The sequence below is a fragment of the Canis lupus genome, chromosome 33 (genome assembly GCF_011100685.1).
Source record: "Canis lupus familiaris isolate Mischka breed German Shepherd chromosome 33, alternate assembly UU_Cfam_GSD_1.0, whole genome shotgun sequence".
In the NCBI taxonomy this organism is placed as follows: Eukaryota; Metazoa; Chordata; class Mammalia; order Carnivora; family Canidae; genus Canis; species Canis lupus.
The window spans coordinates 7141783-7161953 of NC_049254.1; the positions used below are offsets into that span (position 1 = coordinate 7141783).

Sequence of the window (20171 nt, forward strand, 5' to 3'; positions counted from 1 at the left end):
TTTATTTGGTAATGATGTATTCCATTCAGACAGCCCTTAGGCTGTTCTTGTGGTTTGGCATTGCTTCTTACCTAGATGCTGCTATCATTCCAAGATCACCGTTAGATTGTAGGACCCAGGGAAGTGCTTGGCATTTGTTTGTTACATAAACAAGTAAACAAATGAATACATATAGGTCCTTACCAAGTGTGGCCTGGGTCATCTTCTTTTGTTTTTGTGATTCCCCTTCATACTGAATAGTGGTAGTGGTAGTGGTAGTGGTGGCAGTAGTGGTTATTGTCAGTATTGGCAGATATAGGACATGCAATAATGTCTACTGACTACTAAAATCAGCTTCCCTTGTAATTGCATATCTGTCAGAAGCCAGTAGTCTTTGGCCAGTTTCTCAACACAGCATTTGGAAGTCAGCTACTTGAAATATTTTACATTGTTTTTTTGTTCCATGGCTTTTTCATTAGACAATACAATTTTAGCAGTCTGTGTTACACAAGAGTAGTTGGTTGAATTTCTGTAGGTTGATCATTGTTTATCATCTGTTGAAAACAAGCATATGTCTCTACCTCTGACTAGTTCTGAGTAATTGGGAAAACTTTCTCAAGCCTCCCTTTTTCATCTATAAAACAAGGAGGGTGGACTGTATCAGTTATTTTAGAGGGATTCCTTTTCCTTTATTTTAGTACCATATAATTTCTTTCTTTTTTTCCCCCACTGAGAACCTACAAGAACTCCAGTATGTCAACATCAAAGAAGAGTATGCTGGTTGAAGTTTAGAGTAGAACGCTTTAATAGAGAGCCACACAGATGGTGATCCCTAACATCTTTCTTGCATTTATTTTATTAAGGTATGATTTACATGCAGTACAATTCACCCTTTATACTGTACAATTCTGCAAATTTTGACAAATCATACAATCATGTAACCACTCTTATAGTCAAGACAGTGAGCAGTTATATCACCCCAAAACGTTTTCTCTCACCCCTTTCTGAGTCAGCCCCTCCCCTAAGGACCAGCTGCTGGCAACCGCTGATGTGTTTTATATCTCTTTAGTTTTTCCTTTTCCACACTACCATCTAAATGCATTCATTCAATATTTACCTTTTTGGGTCTGAGTTCTCTTATGTAGCATAATGCATCTTGTACGTAGCACAATCATCCATATTGTTGTATGTTTTATTAATGTAGCTGAGTAGTAATTCATTGTATGAATGTACTGTATAACGGATAATGTATTCATTCACTAGATGAAGAATATTTGGACTGTTCCCAGTTTTTGGCAATTGGAAACAAAACCACTATTAATATTGTTGCTTAACATTTTAAGGTTAGCAATGTGGCAGTTGTTAAATTATATTAGAAAACATCATTCAACAATCATCAAGGGAAGAAATAGTGTAGTCTGCATCTGCAAATATGTTTCATTATGACCTTGCCCCTTCTCCCCCCCACCATCCAAGAGTCCTTAGTAACTTCTTTACCCATACCCACCCTTCAGAATGTTGGTAACTGGCTTAGCTATAGCTAAGCCACAGATTGAGCTTATAAATAGTAGAAATTTATTGCTCAAACTTCTGAGGGTTAGAAGACTGAGATCAGGGTAGTCAGGTGAGGGCCCTCTTCCAGGTCACAGACTTCTCATTTTCTCACAAGGTGGAAGGGGCTAGGGTGTTCTCTAGGACCTCTTTTATAAGGGCATTCATTAGGGCTCATGACTTAAATATCTCCCAAAGTTTTTACTTTCTAATCCCAACCACATTTGGGGGTTGAGATTTCAACATATGGATTTGGTGGGGACACATTCAGACCACAGAAGTAGCCATTTTTACTCTTGTTTGGAGAGGAAATATGAGGACATGTCATCTGAAGTAGAGCTAATGCCAAGATAAATAAAGTCACAAGTAGACCACTGGGAGTTTTGGGAACCTGAAGACTGTAGCTAAAACATCTCATGCCACACACTCCCATACAATGGAATATCTCTATAATCTTGGAATCTTGGTTTTGATTGTTTTCAGTGGGAAGATGGGAAAATCCACTGGGAAATGAACTCCCTGAGCTTCAAGATGGTACTTTGTTATCATGCTTTCAAATATTCTCTTGTGTTGGGAAGGGTGAAAGTTTGTAAATAGATGATTCCTGTGACCACACCCCTATCTTGCTGTCCCACTGGCTCCCTAAACAGGAAGTCTGCTGTGTGTACAGTATGCCAGGCTGAGGATTAGGGCACTTAGTTTCTTATACCTCAATCCTCTACAGCAGTAAACATCTGCAAAGTTTAGTCATTTCCATCCTCCATTTACTCACCCTGCCTCCAGTCCCACATGCACCTGGGAAATTAGTTATCCTACTTCTTTTATGTTCCCAGAGTTGGATCTGAGCAGCAGATTCCAACCCCTCTGCTTGTTGAATCTCTACACCATACAAATACATTTTTTAAACTAAGAATGGGTAGTTCTAGGTTCTGATGCATGAATATATGACAGACTATTAGAGACAAAGTTTCAACAAACCAGGGAAGAGCTATATAAATTTTAGAAAAATTTGCAGATACTTAGATTAAAACATTGTTAAAAGAAAGGATTTTTGTTTGTATTGTTTTTAATGCTGTGAACCTTCAGTAAATGAAATAAGTCTTAGCGGATACCTTTCTCTAATTGTCAAAGTTCAAGTGGTAAGCCACAGTTTGATATTGTCAGACAATCCTAATGTCTGACAAATCCTAAATGTCCCTAATGCACAATAGTATATTTGTAATATAGAGTTATATTAATGGGCCTTGGCACAAATAGATTTATATTTTCCTAAGTGTATCCAAATGAATTTTATTTATTCTTTCATATTTTAACCAAAATTTGCCAAACAAGAATTATGATGAAAAATGTCAGCGATTTTTTTTTAAATTCATATACTATACACGTTTAACTTATTTAAGAAACAAGTTTCCATCTCAATCACAGGCTTTTCTCCACTAACATAAAGTTATTTTTTTAGTTAGTTGGGGGGAAATACAATAATAAGATTTTAAATTCTGAACTATAAACTGCACCTGCTTAGGATCTAAAACTGAAATGGAAAACACAAGGCTTAACCCCACATGCTCCCTGATCAAATGCAAAAAGTTCTTAAAATAGCTTCATGTGAAGATGTTCAGAGCAGCTGAAAACCAAGATGTTGGTGTTCCCTACTTACAACCTGGCAGCTTAATACCATGGCTCAGAGGCAGCTGCCCCTGTCTCTTTCTGTTTCAGGGCCACGAGCATCCGCTCTAAGGAGAAGCACAGAATCAGCCTCTGCTGTGTCTCCATTGCTATCATCCCCTGACTTCTGCTTTCCTGGTCAAGGGGATTGTCCCTAGATCCATCATGAAGACCTGTGACATTTGTTCCAAGCCACTAACATATGAGAGAAAGGTAGCTAAGTGTCCAAAACAAACTTAAATAGGTATATAGTAAATTCCAGGAAAAATGTAAGAAAGAAATGAAATCTTATGTATTTGATCAGCCATAGCTGTTAAGAAACAGTAGCAGTTATGTGCAGAATCTTACACGCTGCTGCGTGCAGTAATTCGTTATCAGCAGATCGGTGTGCTCTCTCAAAATTCACTGGAAAGACCTTCTTCATTCACTTAAGACTGTTCTGCTCAGCTCCACTTACATTGCTATAGTTCTCAGTTAACCATGTTTATAGTTTTTTTTTTTTTCTCCACAGAATTTTTTTCCTGGGAGATTATATATATATACCTGTGGGGTGAATACCTAGAAGGGAAATGGAGGCAAGAATAGGGTTGGAGGAAGGCCTGAAGCTCCCCTCTGTCAGTATACTTTCCAATTGGCTGCTATCACCTTCAAACAGTAGAGTTTGGAGTTGTGAATACACATGTTGAAAACTCAGTTTTTCTGTTCTTCATTAGAGAAATTACTTATGAGACTGCATTAGAGAGAAAATTAGCTGTGTTAATCCCTTAGTGTCTAAAACCTGATTTTCATCTGCTGAACAGGGGATAATACCTGCCTTTTCTATCACACAGGGCCACTATAGGATCAAGTGAGTGGCTGATAATTAAATTATTTAACAATGTAAAACACCTCGTGGGCTAAAATGACATTATTGTTATGATTACTGCCATCATAAAAAGTCTCCTCTGGGTGAGAAGCACGGTCCTGCTGTTCTTTCGTGTGTAGCCTCCAATGACGTACTGTCTCTGTCAAACAGATTAGACAGAAATACCTTGAACTTCTGTCAGATTTGAGCCCCAGATAGCTCTGAGACTATAAAGTAGATTTTGTTCTGATGTCTTCCTTAGAGACTTCCTGTCTGACCCAATTCTGAAGAACCAAAGAGTATCAGTTATGTGAACCTTTTTTGCTTAACATCTGTAGTTTGGAATAGAAATGTCAGCATCCTTCAAAAAAGTCTCAGGTATTTCTACTAAAATGTATATATCTACTAAAATGTATATATCAACCTTATTTGATGCCAAATTGGTCTCTGGAATTGTCTCCATTCCTTGCAGACACTAAAAAAACCCTTTTTTAAAGTAGAGAGGAAAGTTCTCTGGTCCTTAACTTTTCTTAAGATTTTATTTATTCATTTGACAAAGAGAGAGATTGAGAGAGAGAGAGAGAGAGAGAGAGAGAGAAAACACAAGCAAGAGGAGCAGCAGGCAGAGGGAGAGAGAGAAGCAGGCTCCCCACTGAGCAAGGAGCCGGATGCAAAGCTCTATCCCAGGACTCTGGGATCATGACCTGAGCTGAAAGCAAATGCTTAACCAACAGAGCTTCCCAGGTGCCCCTCTGGTCCTTAACTTTTAATAAAAAATGAGGATCAAAATACTTACTATGGTAAAAGGAATGCATAATATACAGGTTCAGATCACTAGTCACCAACCCCTCTGTGAAGATCCCAGCACTCAGGGCATGTAAAAACCATGTTTTCGGGCAGCCCAGGTGGCTCAGCGGTTTAGTGCCGCCTTCAGCCCAGGGCCTGATCCTGGAGTCCCGGGATCGAGTCCCACGTCCGACTCCCTGCATGGAGCCTGCTTCTCCCTCTGCCTGTGTCTCTGCCTCTCTGCCTGCCTCTCTCTCTCTCATAAATAAATAAATAAATAAATAAATAAATAAATAAATAAATAAATAAAATCTTTTTTTTTTTAATAAATAAAATCTTTAAAAAAAAACATGTTTGCCTTATTCACTGCTGTATCCCCAGTAACCCCGGCACATAGTAGGCACGCAGTAAAACCTGGTACATAGTAGACACCCTAAAACATTTGGTGAATGACTGAACAAACGAGCAAACAAATTAAGCCCTTTACTATGAAAATATTTCCCCTAATTGTAATGAAACAATATTCTGTGCTCAGCATGAATGGTCATTTAATGCTGATGGCCACTAGTTCTAAGGAGAATAAAAGGAACTAACATTTTTTTTCTTTAAAGTTTTTTTTAATACAACATACTGCAGAGGTGAGGCATGTATTTCAGTGATAATGAAAATTTTGCTTTAGGATAAGACAATAATACGGACTCTGTTCTGAAGAAGGAACTATAGGCCTTTTACTTTTGTTTTTTCCCATCCTTAAACCTGCCCAGTTCTTGGCAAGTTGCAATATCAGTCCCCTGCAATACTACTCTATCAAATACAGCATCAGTTTGAAAACACAATAAAATGCTTCCATCTCCAGTGACAATGCCACCTAAGACCAGTTCTTGGCTAACACATTATTTGATTCAATAGCAGTTTAAGCAAAAAAAGATCATTACACATGAACAGAAGCTAGACTTTGAAAAACTGCACTACCTTTGCTAGTAAGAGTACTTTCTTTGCCCCAGAATTTTTATAGCACAGTTTTGCATTGGTTATTTTAAGAACCCAAACTCTATATTCTTTTGAGAAATTATTTGGAAAATTCTCATCGGAGTAATGGGTCTTAATTGTCCAACATCTTTGTTTTTAAAGAAGTGGAAATAGCCCATGAAAATGATTGCTGCCCTTAGAAATATTCAATAGCAAGCAGCTCTTAAAGTGTTTATGCTGATTTTTAATTAAGCATAATTGGAGTTTCATGATAATGTTAACTGATAACAGTGGAGATATATTTACTTGGAATATTTGTTGTCAAGGGATAGAAGATTGATATTTGGTAAGTGCCATCATAGAAAAAGCATTTTTAATAGCTAGAGGAACATTGTCATAAATTGAAATAATTCTCTCCAGTAACGCACTACCCTATGTCCTACTTTATACAAACCTAATACACAGATGGAATATGGTTAAGTGTTGTCAAGCAATATTTGTATTGCACTTCTTGCAATCTTCCCGAGATTTGTGCAGATATTCGAAAGACATGTGATCATCAGTTGCCATTAAGAGAAAAGGAATACTTGACTATGTTACAAGCATTTTAGCTGAACATGTGTCAGTGCTGAATGGGGATCCTATATCCAAAATTATACTGACACCCTAAATTCCCATAGAGCAAGTACAGTGAGCAGAACTTTCTTGGGGATCATTTGGCAACAATCTGGCATCATTTCCCATTGACAGTGAGAAGCGCCCATAGATAATCCAGTCTTTGGGTTGATAGATATTTCCCAAGATCCTCTATAATCCCTACCTCAAAAATATCCTTCTGTTCTCTGGCCCCCATCATCCAAAAAAAAAAAATGTGAACAAAAGTAAAGGGAAAAAAAAATCCAGTTGCCATGTGAAGATGCTGGTTTCTTCTATCTTTCCATGAAAAGAGAATTCCCCCTCTTCAATCCAGTATACTTCTCCATTTTCCTCACATTTTGATATGAGTTCAAAATTGTGTATTGATCATTCACAGCAGCTTACAAAAGCAAGCTGTAACAGGAAAAGGAAAAAGCTGTAAAAGGAAAGTCATTTGCCTAAACCTATTTTTTTAACTTTTGACCATTTGTCTTATTCTTAGAGGATAACAATTTCAAATTTCATGTTGATTTTTTTCTGATGCCTACCATTTTAGCAAAACTCACCTGTCAAGACACTTCCTCTATTTTGCAAATGTCTCTTATTCAAATTAGCCTGAAAGTCAATCATCTGTCGTAAGCTCTTAATCGTACCTGAGATTTACTACATTCCCGTGTTTGATATCCAGAAGATCCTGCTCCCGCATGTTGGAAAATACAGAAACATCCCCCTAAAGTCTCTTCTGAGCAGTAATAGGGACACTTACCGTACTGTGCAGGAGGCACCTTTGCTTGATTACGCCCAGTAGCTCTCTCTTCTCATCCCCACCAAAATCCAATAGTGGAATCCAGAAACCAACAACAGTGTTTTCTTCTTTTCTTTTTGGACACTCTTTCAGTTTTTGTTTTGTGGGCTTCAAAGCCACGGAGAGTTTGCAACCAGAGGCCACTGACAGTTCTGCAAAGGAGAGGCAGTGGGGAGCCCAATACTGACTGGGCCCAAACACTAAATATAACCCTCTTCCCTCGCCGGGCAGTGTCCTTCATACTCTGAAGACAGGCAACCTTGCCGAATCCTTCACCCTACTGCTTGCCAGTCTCCACAGAAGAAAGGGTCTAACTGAAGTGGGCTGCAGGATGAGGCGACCCAAAAACCGAGAGCCATCTGCCCAGAACAGACAAGTAGAGGCAGGTATAGGCTCTGTGAGTGTGTCTGTGTGTATGTGTGTATGTGTTTGCATGCCTGTGCCCAGCAGCTGCTCTTGAGATTAGAAGACACCACCCATTGGCAGGCAGCTCTGAAACACCCTCTTGGGTAATTTCAAGTTCATATTGCACATCTTGTCTGAGAGAAGAAACCTCCCAGGAAGGACAACCTGGGTCCCTTTCTTTGCCTTGTCACTGCCCCGAATATACTGTGAACCGTAATCAGCAGTGCCAGCATCTTAGAAATAAGTGCCCATATGGACATTAAATTGTACCTCATTTTGTACCCTGCAACCATAAACTGATGCAAACCTTGCTTTGAGATTTAAGTAATAAGGGCATGACCTCTTCTTGACAGTTGTAACCCAAGGCACTGTAGAGATTTTCTATTATTAACGCCATGTTGAACTTTAACTTGAATGCCTGCCTGTTCCATTCAGTGTCATATGAGATGTGAGTACAAAGTGCTGAGGAAGCTCTAGAGCAACATCCAAATGTAGGATAGTATTTATTACTATTATTATTATTAATCAAGTTTTACATTATTCACATGTTCAGAGAAATCTCATACCTTACATTGCTAAAACTTGAAGAATCCTATTTTCTCTAAATAGTATTACTTGTTCCTATTGGAAAGATGGGGACAGGAAGAAGGAGCTTATTCATTTGTTCATAAGTATGTGTTGTATCACCAATTAGGTATCAGGTCCTCTACCTGATAAGTCCACCACCATCCAGGCACTGAATCTTCAGCATCCCTCTAAGTAAGTCCTATATTGGTGATCAAATGAAAAGACCAAAGCTGAAAATATTTAAGTAACTTCCCCCAGAATCTCATGGATGGTAATATCAGATTGGAAATTCAGAATTAGATTTGAGTTACTCCATAACCCATACTCTTTATTTTTAACTTTAACATTGAAATCATTTCAAACTTAACAGAAAATATAATAAAATAAATAATTCACATATACTTTCACCCACATTTTCCAGTTCTTAACATTTTACCACATTTGCTTTCTTCCTCTCCTCCTTCCTTTGCCCTCTCCCTCTGCCTCTCCCTTCCGTGTGTTTATATGTGTGTATATAGTTTTTCCAAATTAATTCATATACTTTAGTGTGATTATTCTAAAAGGCAAGTACAATTTTCTTTTTTTCTTTTATTGACATGTAATTGACATATAACGTTATATTAGTTTCAGGTATAGAGCATAATGATTTGAGTTCACACATAATAGCCACAGTGTAACAGTCAAATTCAGTAAACTAACACTGTTATAATATTACCTTCTAACCCATAGTTTCTGTTCAGCTCTTCACTAAATGTCTCATTAATATCCTTCATAGGGAAAAAAATTTATTTTTTCTTTTGAGCAGGGTTATCTGTTGCATTTAGTTGTCATGATTCTGCTTCAATCTCAAACAGTTCTTTGGTCTTTCCTTGTGTTTTTGTCTTGTGACAATTTGAAGAGTATGTTTTGAAAAATGTTCCTCAGTTTAGGTGTGTGTGATGTTTTCTCATTATAAGACTTGAGTTTATGCATTTTTTGGCAGGTATACCACAGAAGCAATGCTATTTTCTTATAAGCATATCACAAGACACATAAACAGACACACCATGTCCATACCATTTGGTTAAGGTGGTGTCTGCCAGATATCTTTACTATAAATTATACATTTTCTGTTTGTAATAAATATTTTGCGGGAAGATACTTTGAGAATATGTAAATATATTGCTCCTAACTAAACTTTCTATTATAAGGAAGAACTTTCCCTTCCCACCTATTTTTGTATTCATTTATATCAGTGTGCACTTACAGATTTCTGTTTTATTCAATGAGTTATAATCCATTAATATCACCTTTTTGATACCAAAATGATCTCAGATTTGGTCTGTGGGAGACCTTTCAAGCTGGCTCTTGTGTTCTTTTAACAAGTCCTCGTTATTTTCCAAGTGCTTTCTTTTTTTTTTTTTAATTTGTTTTTTATTGGTGTTCAATTTACCAACATACAGAATAACCCCCAGTGCCTGTCACCCATTCACTCCCACCACCCGCCCTCCTCCCCTTCTACCACCCCTAGTTCGTTTCCCAGAGTTAGCAGTCTTTATGTTCTGTCTCCCTTTCTGATATTTCCCACACATTTCTTCTCCCTTCCCTTATATTCCCTTTCACTATTATTTATATTCCCCAAATGAATGAGAACATATAATGTTTGTCCTTCTCCGACTGACTTACTTCACTCAGCTTCCAAGTGCTTTCTTACTTTCTGGCACAAGAAAATGCACCATATGCATCTTGTACTTTCTCTACCCAGTCCCAGAATTAGCCTTATCTTTAAGGAAATCTGGGTCCATTATGGAAAACAGTATATAGAAACCGAGCTCTGGGCATTGGATGTGCCCATTGGACTAGAAGTGCCCATTGTTTCTAGGCCCTCTCAGCCAAAAGAGGTAAGAAATAGACATGCACGCACACACCTATCACCATATCTATTGTGTACTCCCTCCCCCTGTCTGTCCCCCCCTTTCTATATTAAATACTCGGAGATCACATTGATAGCCTCAGCTCCGGTCTGACGCAGGGGTATTCTATCTTTTATTCTTCTCATGTTTATAACTTTCCACATTTACAACCAGGGATAGCCTGGCTTCTATTGTCCTAAACCATTTACTTACTTGTTCATTGCCCTTGTGTGTAACCAGTCTTCCAACCCTGCTGGCTGCTTCCTCAGACCTTCCAGTCTTTTTAGCCCCATCAACCCTAATCTCTCAAGGAAATGGGAGAAAAAGGATTTTTTTTAATAAAAGGAAAGGAGGAAGGTAAGAATCCCATGCTCTTTCTGTACCTTGAAGCATCTGTATTTTCATGATCATCATGCTATCTGTGTGAAGATGTCACAGAAACAAGTAAAGTTTATACCTGCTGAGGGAAGAGTTCAATTATTTATTCACTTAGTTATTTTTGTGCCTACTATGTGTCAGGCACATTGTTAAAGATGGATATGGTCCTTGCCCTTCTGAATGTATAATTCTAGTGGATTATTTTCATCATAGTTATTTATTAGTAACATTTTGTGGCAATGCTGTGTTAAGCACTTTATTTATGTTACTTAATTTTAATTCATATGGCATTCCTATGGGAAGAATAGTGGATTTTTTCCTCACCTTACATATGAAGGAACTGAGCTTTTGAAATATTTAGTAAACTTTCTAAGACCCATAAGCTATTTAGTGGGAGATTTGGAATTTGAATTTAGATTGGTCTGACTCCAGAGCCCCAGCTCTAGACACTTGAAAACCAAACCAGTAAGGTAGAATTATCCATCATGATAGGAATTATACATCCGGAAGGAATTATGATTTATCAGATCTTGAATGCAAACCCTCCCATAGAGCTATGTTGTCCAATACTTTAGCCACAAGCCACATGTGACTATTAAGTACAAGACATGTGGCTAATGTGAATATAGATATACTGGGATTGTGATATACATAATTTCAAAGACTTATAAAAAATAATATAAAATAGCTCAATTATTTTTATGTTGATTACATGTTGAAATGTCAATACTGGCTATTTAAAAAGAAAAGAGGATACATTAAAATTATTTTTATTTTATTTCACAATAACCAAAAGGTAAAAACAACTCAAATATTCATCAAGAGATGAATAGATGAGTAAAATGTAATATATATATATATGCACACTAGAATATTATTCAGCCCTAAAAAGGAATAGAAGCCTGACACATGGATGAACCTTGAAGACAGGTGAAGTGAAATAAGCCAGTCACAAAAGTACAAGTACTATATGATTTCACTTAGATGAGGTACCTAGAATAGTGAAATTCATAGAGACTGAACATAGAATAGAGTTTTTAAAAAGGCCAGAGAAGGGGAGAAAAGGGAGTTATTTGTATCATGGGTGCAGAGTTTCTATTTGGCGTGATAGAAAAATTCTGTAGGTGAGCAGTGCTGATTGTTGCACACCATTGTGAATGTACTTAATGCCACTGAACTGTATACTCAAAAATGGTTAAGATGGTTTAAATTTCTCAATTTAAAAAAATGGTTAAGATGGTAAATTTTATGTTATATGTATTTTACCACAAATTTTTTAAAAATTATTTTTATCATTTCTTTTTACTTTTTAAATGCAGCTACTAGAAAATGTAACAGTGCATATATGGTTTGTATTATACCACTGTTAGACATCATTGCTATAGTATCATTTATGAATACATAAATGTACAGTATTTATCAAACTTTCCCTTTTCACATCGCATACTTCAGATTCTAACACACCATAATGGGCCTAAATTAGACTTTACCTTCTGTTCTCTCAGTTTTAAAAGAGTTAGAAAAGGATGCTTTTCACTTAAAATTTATATTGGCAGCATAGACCTTTGAAAATAAGTAACTTTATGAAATAGTAGCCATTTGTTGTTTTAATAATTCTTAATATTCTATTTGCACAGTATCCACTGAGCATCTATTCCCGCACTAACACAATTGTCTCTGCCTTTGTGTATGCTAAAATATAATTATTGTAAATTCCATCTCTACTAAAGTCTCCTTGGGTCCATGAAATTGGTATTATTAGTCTGTCAATTAAATTTCAAAAATTGAGCCCCCAAGTCAGACACCCTATCCCCTTCCTGTAGCTCTCCTGTCACAGTGTTTACCGAAAATGGGTATCGCATAGGGAAGAAATAGAAGAGTGTTCTGGGCTCTCTCTCCAAACAGAGAACTAAAGAAACTGTGAGTAGATCTATACATAAGCAGAACAAGCTCTCTAAAGGTGTCATATTCCCACCTATTCATGGGTGATGTAGGAACTAAGCATAGAAGGAAAATATCAAGAAAAAAAATATTCCTAATCTCTTAATGGTCACTTCCTCATTAACTCTGACCTTCAGTTTCCTTCTCTCTGAAGGTGTTGCACTGAAAAAGATGATATCTTCATGCTATTTTAGTACTAACATTCTGTGAGTCTGTTAATTGACACTTGAGAGTGATTAAGGAGCCCTAACCCTATAGTTTTCTGGAGTCTTCTTAGCAATTATTACTATTGATATCTTCAAGGTCTTGAGAGAGATATAAAGTACTCGTTCTCAAAAATATGGTGAGGTTTAAACTGATTTGCTTATTCATTTTTTTCTGTTTGTTTCTATGAATTGTGAAAAGAAATGTGGGGTTCTCCTTAGCAGAGCTGGATCAAAGGACAATATTCCCTGGGCATACCTCACTTTTTCTTCACTCAGAATCCAGGGCCCATCTTCTTCACTGTCCTCTCCCCGTCCCAGTGGATTTTGTCCTTCCATGGTGCTCCCAGGGCTTAAAGGCACCTTACCCTCAGTCCACATTATTATAATTGCCAACATATTTGTCTCCCCCTTGCTAGACTAGGTATTCCTAGAGTGCAGCTTGCACCTTTCAGCATCGTAGCCCACACCCCTCATATACAGTCAGTGCACAATAAGCATATATTGGGTGGAGGAAACATCACCAAACACCTTGACCAAGTGGATGAAGGGAAGAAGCAGCTCGAGAATAAAGCAGCATTAGGACAGCATCTTAGTAAGCTGAATGGTAAAGAAATAAGAAAAGCACACATATTAAAACCATCAGTCATTTTTAAATTCCAGGACTTTAAATTTTTTTCCTAACAAACATTTTACCAGCAGTGAAATTGGTGGATTTAAATTTTAACATATTATCCTTTCCTTTATGTTCCCTAAGGCTGGAATTAATTATTTACATGTAAAAATGAAAGGTCTGGATAATTAAACAATAGAAAAATATTTTCAAGTGAACAAGTCTAATTAGGGAAACCTGGTATAATGAAGGGTTCCCTCCACTTCCTTTGAAATCCACTTGCGGACAATATTTTGGAATTACACATATTTTAGGGTTTTACATTTTTCTAAAGTGAAAATCATATTAATAAGTTAACTTTAAAAAAAGAAAGATGAGGAAAACATGTTCTTGAGTTCTGAATCTTGTTGTTGCAAATAATTTGTACTCTTCGGTTTCCAGGGGCTATTTCTTCATATACTTTACAAATGCCAAATACCAGGTGGCAGCTGTTTTAGCTCTAAGGCATTCCTCAAGTGTCCTGTTTTCATGTCATTATGTAATGCTTTTCTCTTCGCATGGCTGTCACCACTCAGTGGCCTTGTCGAGGTATATCACTGCATAGCTCTCTTCACTTTTGCATCTATATTCATTTTCCAAATGGGCACTGGTTCTCTGAAAACTAGAGGAAAAGAAGAGAAGAAATAATTCTGACAACATCTCAAATTGGACCAACGTTTTCTCCTTGGCTAGAAAGTTCCTTTGTGAACAGGAAAATATATGAGTTGAAGCTTTTCTCTCTTCTCAACCCTTCTTTTCTTTAAAAATGTTATTTCATCCTTGTCTCCTTTTCCTTACTGACTGCACATCTTATAGATATGTCGTATCAGCAGAGAACTTGTTTCTCTTTTTTTTTTTAAGATTTTTTTTTTATTATTATTTGAGAGAGAGAAAGAGCATGAACAGGGGGAGGAGGGGCAGTGCTTCCCACTAAGCAGGGAGCCCGATGCGGGGCTCATCCCAAGACTTGAGCCGCAGTCAGACACTTAACGGACTGAACCACCCAGGCACCCCTAGAACTTGTTTTTCAGCTCAAATTTTGCTTTCGTAACTGTTGTGTCTGATAGCTAAAGGGCAGCTGTATACACCCATAAGCACAATTTTCAGTTCATTACAAGAGATATTTCCTGAGTGCCCGTAATACGCTGTGCATGGTGCTAGGTCTTGGTACTATAAAGATGAAACAAAATGTTGCCCTGTTTCTGTCCTTCAAATACTCACAGTCTAATAGGAGAGGCACATGTCAAAATTCCATTTTTTTTTAAGATTATTTATTTGAGAGAGAGAGTGAAAGAGCACAAATAGGGGGAGGGGCAGAAGGAGAAGGAGAAGCAGGCTCCCCTGCTGAGCTGGGAGCTCCATGCAGGGCTCAATCCCAAGACCCTGAGACCCAAGCCGAAGGCAGACACCCAAAAAAATGAGCCACCCAGGAGCCCCTCAAAATTCTAATTTTAATGGGCTGAGCATTATAACGGGGGGCTTAACATAATGCTGAGTCTTCCTAAGCTGGAGGTCAAGGAGGTACACAGGGTGAAGGGGGGAGGTGGGGCTATTTGGACTGGAACCTTGGGGGAGGAGTAGTTGGTTTCTGCCAGGGGAAGGGTAAGAGCGCAGGCATCCCGGGGAGGGGACATGATGTGAGCACAAGCATGCTGACAGGAAAGCACATGATGGGTTCAGCAATGGCAAGTGGCTCCCATGCCTGGAGCACAGGGGTATGGTGTCCAGTTCTATACTGTGGAAAGTAGAATATGTATTTGAGCCAAAATGTTAAGGGCCTCGGATTCTTTGATGCTAGATATTATAACTACCCTGTGGACAGTGAGGAGCCACCCATGACATTTTAGCAGAAAAATTATAGACAGGAAGGTATAGTAAGAAATCCACAGGATTTGGAACCAGAGGCCTTTTTCTGGGACCCTGGAATGTTTCACCTGAAAAGGAACTCAGAGCTCATCTAATTTTAGCCGCTTGTTCTACTCATGAAAATTGTGTGACTCAGCTTTAAATTTCACACCACTTGGTGCCCTCTACTTGACAGAAAGCCTTAGAGAAGCCTCTGTGCCAACAGCTTCCCTAAAGTCATCCCTGGGTTTAAGCAAGGTTATTCCCCCTGTGCCCTGAGGGGACCGTGAGTGTCACCTCTGTGCACTTTTACTGATAAGGATGCTAGGACCTCAGAGCCAGCCTAGAGGAGGGAATGAGAGATAGGGGAGGCTCCTGTAGCCTGGGGACCAGTGGCATACATGGCAACGGGGTATTTCTACCTGGCAGAGAGAATCTGGGCAGGTAGCTGCAACACGATTCCAAGTGAGCTGCCTGGGTTGAGGTCAGGTCCCACGCAGCAATTATGGAATGAGGAGCAGAAGACATGGAAAGATGAGAATTATGCTAAGGAATCTGAACCCCAAATAAACTAGGTGCTGAGCAGAGGTACAGTCCTAGCAGAGAAGTCTAATACACTGAGGAAACCAGGGGGGAAAGTTGATCCTAAGAGTTGAGCAGATCAGGAGGTGATTGGAGAAAGGCTGCTGTTCATCCAGCAGGCAAGTACCCAGAGAGCCCTCCAGAGAGCATCTCTAGGCAGGAAAACATTTCTAGGCATCCTTTTCTGGTGTGGCCAGGCTCCTGGTAGCTCATCAGACTTGGTTCTCAAAGAACCAGGCAGGACACAGTCTAAAGACTTGAGATCTTCCCTTTTAGCCCCTGGGCAGGGTTGGGAAAGCAGGGCCTAGCACCCAAGTTTCCAGGCAATGCCATGATTTGGCATCCCAGGCCAGAGCCAAATGGCAGGGAGACAAGGGTGCCCTGCTGGGACTGGCTTCACAATAGCTTCCCAGGAATACGTTGTAGTATTCATTCTCAGTCTTTGGGGGCTTGATGTTAAGGTTCTTTTGTAATTTTGCTTAAGAAACACCATACTACATATATAATAGCAACTCTGCTTTCAGCCACAAATATCTTTAAATGAGAAAGGGCTAAAAAAAAAAGAGAGAGAGAGAAAGGGCTAACCACCCCCCCACCCCCATTTAAAATGCATTGTGTGCCAAACCGTGTATTTTAAAACAGTCATTGCGAAGCTTTCTAATTGTAGCCATAAGTTAGTTCCCCGTTCTCTCAGCCTCTCAAGTTCAGTCAGGGTGGTCCTGGTTAAAATGAATACATGAAAAACCTCTAGCAGAAATCCAAGATTTACAATAATAGTATTTATGATAGTAAAATCACAAAATAAAAAGATGTTCCTCTTATGTTGTTTTTTTTTTCAATTTACGATTTGCGATTGTAATCATTCATTTACTCAACAATTATTTCTTGTGTGTCTGCTACGTCCAACCACTATCCTGAGTGCTAGGAATATGATATTTAAAAGGCAGATGTTATTGGCTCCTGCCATCTCGGAATTTAAAGTATCTGGATCTATTCATAAAATAAAAATAAGTTGTTATTTTTATTTATTTATTTTAAATTTTTTAATCAAATACTAAATTTATTTAAGTCTATTTATCAAATAAAGAGAAGTTAATAAACCAGATAGTTACAACTTGAGCTAGCGCTATGGTAGGAAGTAAGAGAAAATCAGGACAAAGAATGAAGAGGAAAGGGAGGGCCTACTTTATATGTCAGAGGAGACCTCTGACAAGTTGATATTTAAGCTGAGACCTAAGTAATGGAAAGGAGTTAGACCAGAAGTAGTAGTCTAGGTATGAGAACAGTAAGTGTAAAGGCTCTGAGGGAAGAAAGGAATTAGTATGTTCTAGGAACCACGGGATATCAACTGTGGCTTGGGAATTGTGGGAGACTGTAGGGGTAAGTGCAGGACCTGGGGCGGGGGGGGGGGCACTTGTGGTAGGGAGTATGGGTGTTAGTATTAATGCAAACTGCTGTGGATTTCTAAGATGGAGGATTACATAATCCTATTTATATCTTTAAAAGATCTTTCTGGCTCTCATGTGGCAAGTGGAGGGAGTCAGAGTGGTTACCGGGGGCAAGGTCATCCCTGGGTGGTGACCAGGAATTCATGGACTCTAGACAACTTGTCATTACTTTTCCTTCAATTCTTTCCCCCTACATGCCCGAATCATTTCTTTGCCTGGTGGCTAGTAGAGGAAAAGATACCAGAAGCACTGCCTTTTCTCAGAAGCAAACAGTCACGTGAGCCATTCCGGTAGGGCCCTGCTCCTAACACTTTTTTGTTGGAATCCTACATGTCATTTTCACTTTGCAAGTTTGTGAAACTTATGCCATTTGACCACTGTTCTTGAACTGTGTTCCTGGTGCACAGAAAGGATTCAGTAAATGTTTGCTAAATTGACTTGACTTAGATTCCCAGTGGAGTGAATAGAGAGGGAGAATTAGAAAGGCCAAAAGGATCCTCTACTTCCTCCCTGAAAATGATATGTATCAGTGGGCTACGATGGCTCTTAAACAGTATTTTCAGTCTATGGTAGATATAGGTCAGGGATGACTACAGTTATTCTCTGCTAGAATAAAAGGTGCTGTGTATATGCAAAAAAGGTTTTTTTAAGTGCATCTGGTTAGAGTTTAATGTGGCTGAAAAAAATCACTATTTCTTTCATGTTTCAGTTACTCAAATATGGCTAAAAATGTGCTTTGGAGATTTTCCAAAATAAAAACTCTTGAGGTGAGAGAAATCCCAGCCCCAACAATAACTTGAAAATTGGAGGTTGGAATAGTAACTGTTTTTTCAACTGTCTTAACTCTGTCACCAACACTATGATGATTTGATTACATGTGACAAGTCTGGTTTCTGGCCATTAAACTACACACTTCAGCTACAGGCACCAGTCTTTCCCTTCTTTTCTTTCAACCATGTATCAGTCTGGGGGAAGAAATAAGAACGACGGGGAAAGAGGTTGGGGAGCTCGGGCCTTCCCAGTGACCCGCAGGTCACAACTGGTGCTGGTGACCCTGACCTTCTCAGCAGCCTCTTGTAATCAAAGGCTTGCAGCAAACTAGTCATAGGGTGTTTCTCTCCCTGTCCTCACAGTCCTCAGCACCCAGTCGTGTTATTCGGGTGCCATTTGCTTACTTGACCATCAGGGACATCCCAGAAGGGGAAACACATCCCCAAATAGCAAAGGGCCACCTGGGAGCCAGGTGAGAAGGGAAGGGACAGTAGTCCTAGTGATGTCATGGATATAACACTCTCGGTACAGTGCCTGGTATAGAGCGGAGTCACCCAATGTATGGTGATGGCAGCTGCTGCCACTGTTACTTCTGTTCTTGATGGCGGTGATTTATAAATTGATTAGATGTGTATGAGTCTTAGACTGTCAGATACCAGCTTTCAGCCTCACCTCTTTCCACTCTGTTCCTCACCCCTCCCAACCCTTCAGGCACTGCTTGACAATCCCTTTAAGTAAGAGCTGTTGTCTTAATTTGCTCCTGTATTTTAGAGTCATCCCTGTTCATGGTACTGTTATTCCAACATCTCCCATCTGGTAATTGGTGTTCCTTCTTATAGCCACTGTGAATGTCTTTATCTGGGAGGAGATAAATCTTCCGAAGTCCAAAGGCACCTACCTCTGTGTGTCACTCTAGCCACATAGTTCATGCCCTGGCTTCTTCCTCTTCCTCATACAAAGGGTAGTTTTGTTACCATCTCACCTAAGGGCTTCTCAGAACATAACTCAGTTAATTTCTTCAATCATCTTTTGCACTTTGCTAAAGAGCTCTGTGATCTCAGGTGCCTCATTTTGCTGGAAAGGGAGGGACATGGCACATCTGATCCCTCACTTAGGCAGGAAATAACCATTTCAATTAGGGGCCTGGGAAACGCATCTCTTTGCAAAAGGAATTGCTATTTCTCTGGCAGTTGGCTTCCTTCCTTCTGCTCCCAAGCCCACCCTTGAAAGCCATGGCTAGGCATCTCTGTCAATGAAATAAATATTGTAATGGGTCCAGTAATTAGCAGGCAGGATTATGTTTGGGCTGTAACCTGACTCTAATTGCTGACCTCAGAGAATTAATTTCACATGACATAGCACCTTAGCTGTATGCTAGCTTAGGAGTTTCCACTCATCTCTCCCTTTCAGCCAGATCACTTTTTCTATTTCTGGGCTTGTTGTGTCGATGAGTCAGGTGGCCCCAGACTCTTCCTGTGGATGAAAGGGGCACTCCTGACTTGGCTGTATTTTCTGAGTATATAAATTATAAAAAAGGAAAAACTCTGGCATAAAAGTAAGGGAACCTGGAGGGTTGAGTAAGGAAAGTATAAAATAGCCAGTATAAATAAACCCTGGCCCTGGGCCTGCATGCAACAAGATGTACAGCACAGAAAATGACATTCAGAAATAATGCTTTTCTGTATTAAAAGTCATCATAAGAAGTGTAAGATATAAAAGATCATGCTAATATTTGCCACCAAGTCCTTATCATGAAGTTGAAACAATTTATAAAGTAAGGCAAAACATCTCTATGAAGACATGTCTTTCGTATCATAGTAGGTGAGGTTTGGTCTCTTCCCCTGGAGCATTGTGGAAAAAGTCACTGTGCTCGCCTCCATGGGTCCTGAAACTGTTTCAACAGCAAATAAGTTCTTCACTGAGGTCTCCTGCTTTGATTTCTGTAAAAAAAAGTTCAGAGAAATGACATACTTTTCATGTTCTTTAAAACATGACATGGTAGGTTCTCTTGTATACCAAAAAAACAGCATGAAAACCAAAATCGCCTTTTAAGGCCTCGTTCAAAGCTGGCAAATTATCAAAGAAAATTGCTGCGCGTTATGACTTCATTGATATTATTAAGAGCCAAAAATGGTTGTACTTCTCCTGAGTAATTGATTGTTCTGTTGTTACTGTTTTAGCCCATGGCTATTCTGAATATGTGACAAGGTTTCCTTTTTCTCATTGGCTCATAGAAACTTAGAATCATATTT

General features: G+C 39.0%; 2 protein-coding genes across 7 annotated transcripts in view; one reads left to right on the forward strand and one right to left on the reverse strand.

Moving 5' to 3' along the window:
* Window positions 1-7649, reverse strand: part of FILIP1L (filamin A interacting protein 1 like) — a 298240-nt gene extending 290591 nt beyond the window's left edge. Inside the window, exon 1 of the mRNA XM_038582573.1 lies at window positions 7197-7649. The gene's annotated coding sequence lies outside the window, so the exon portion shown is untranslated. The remainder of the gene's footprint in view (window positions 1-7196) is intronic.
* CMSS1 (cms1 ribosomal small subunit homolog) overlaps window positions 1-20171 on the forward strand; it is a 378726-nt gene that overhangs the window by 297675 nt on the left and 60880 nt on the right. The window lies entirely within an intron of this gene.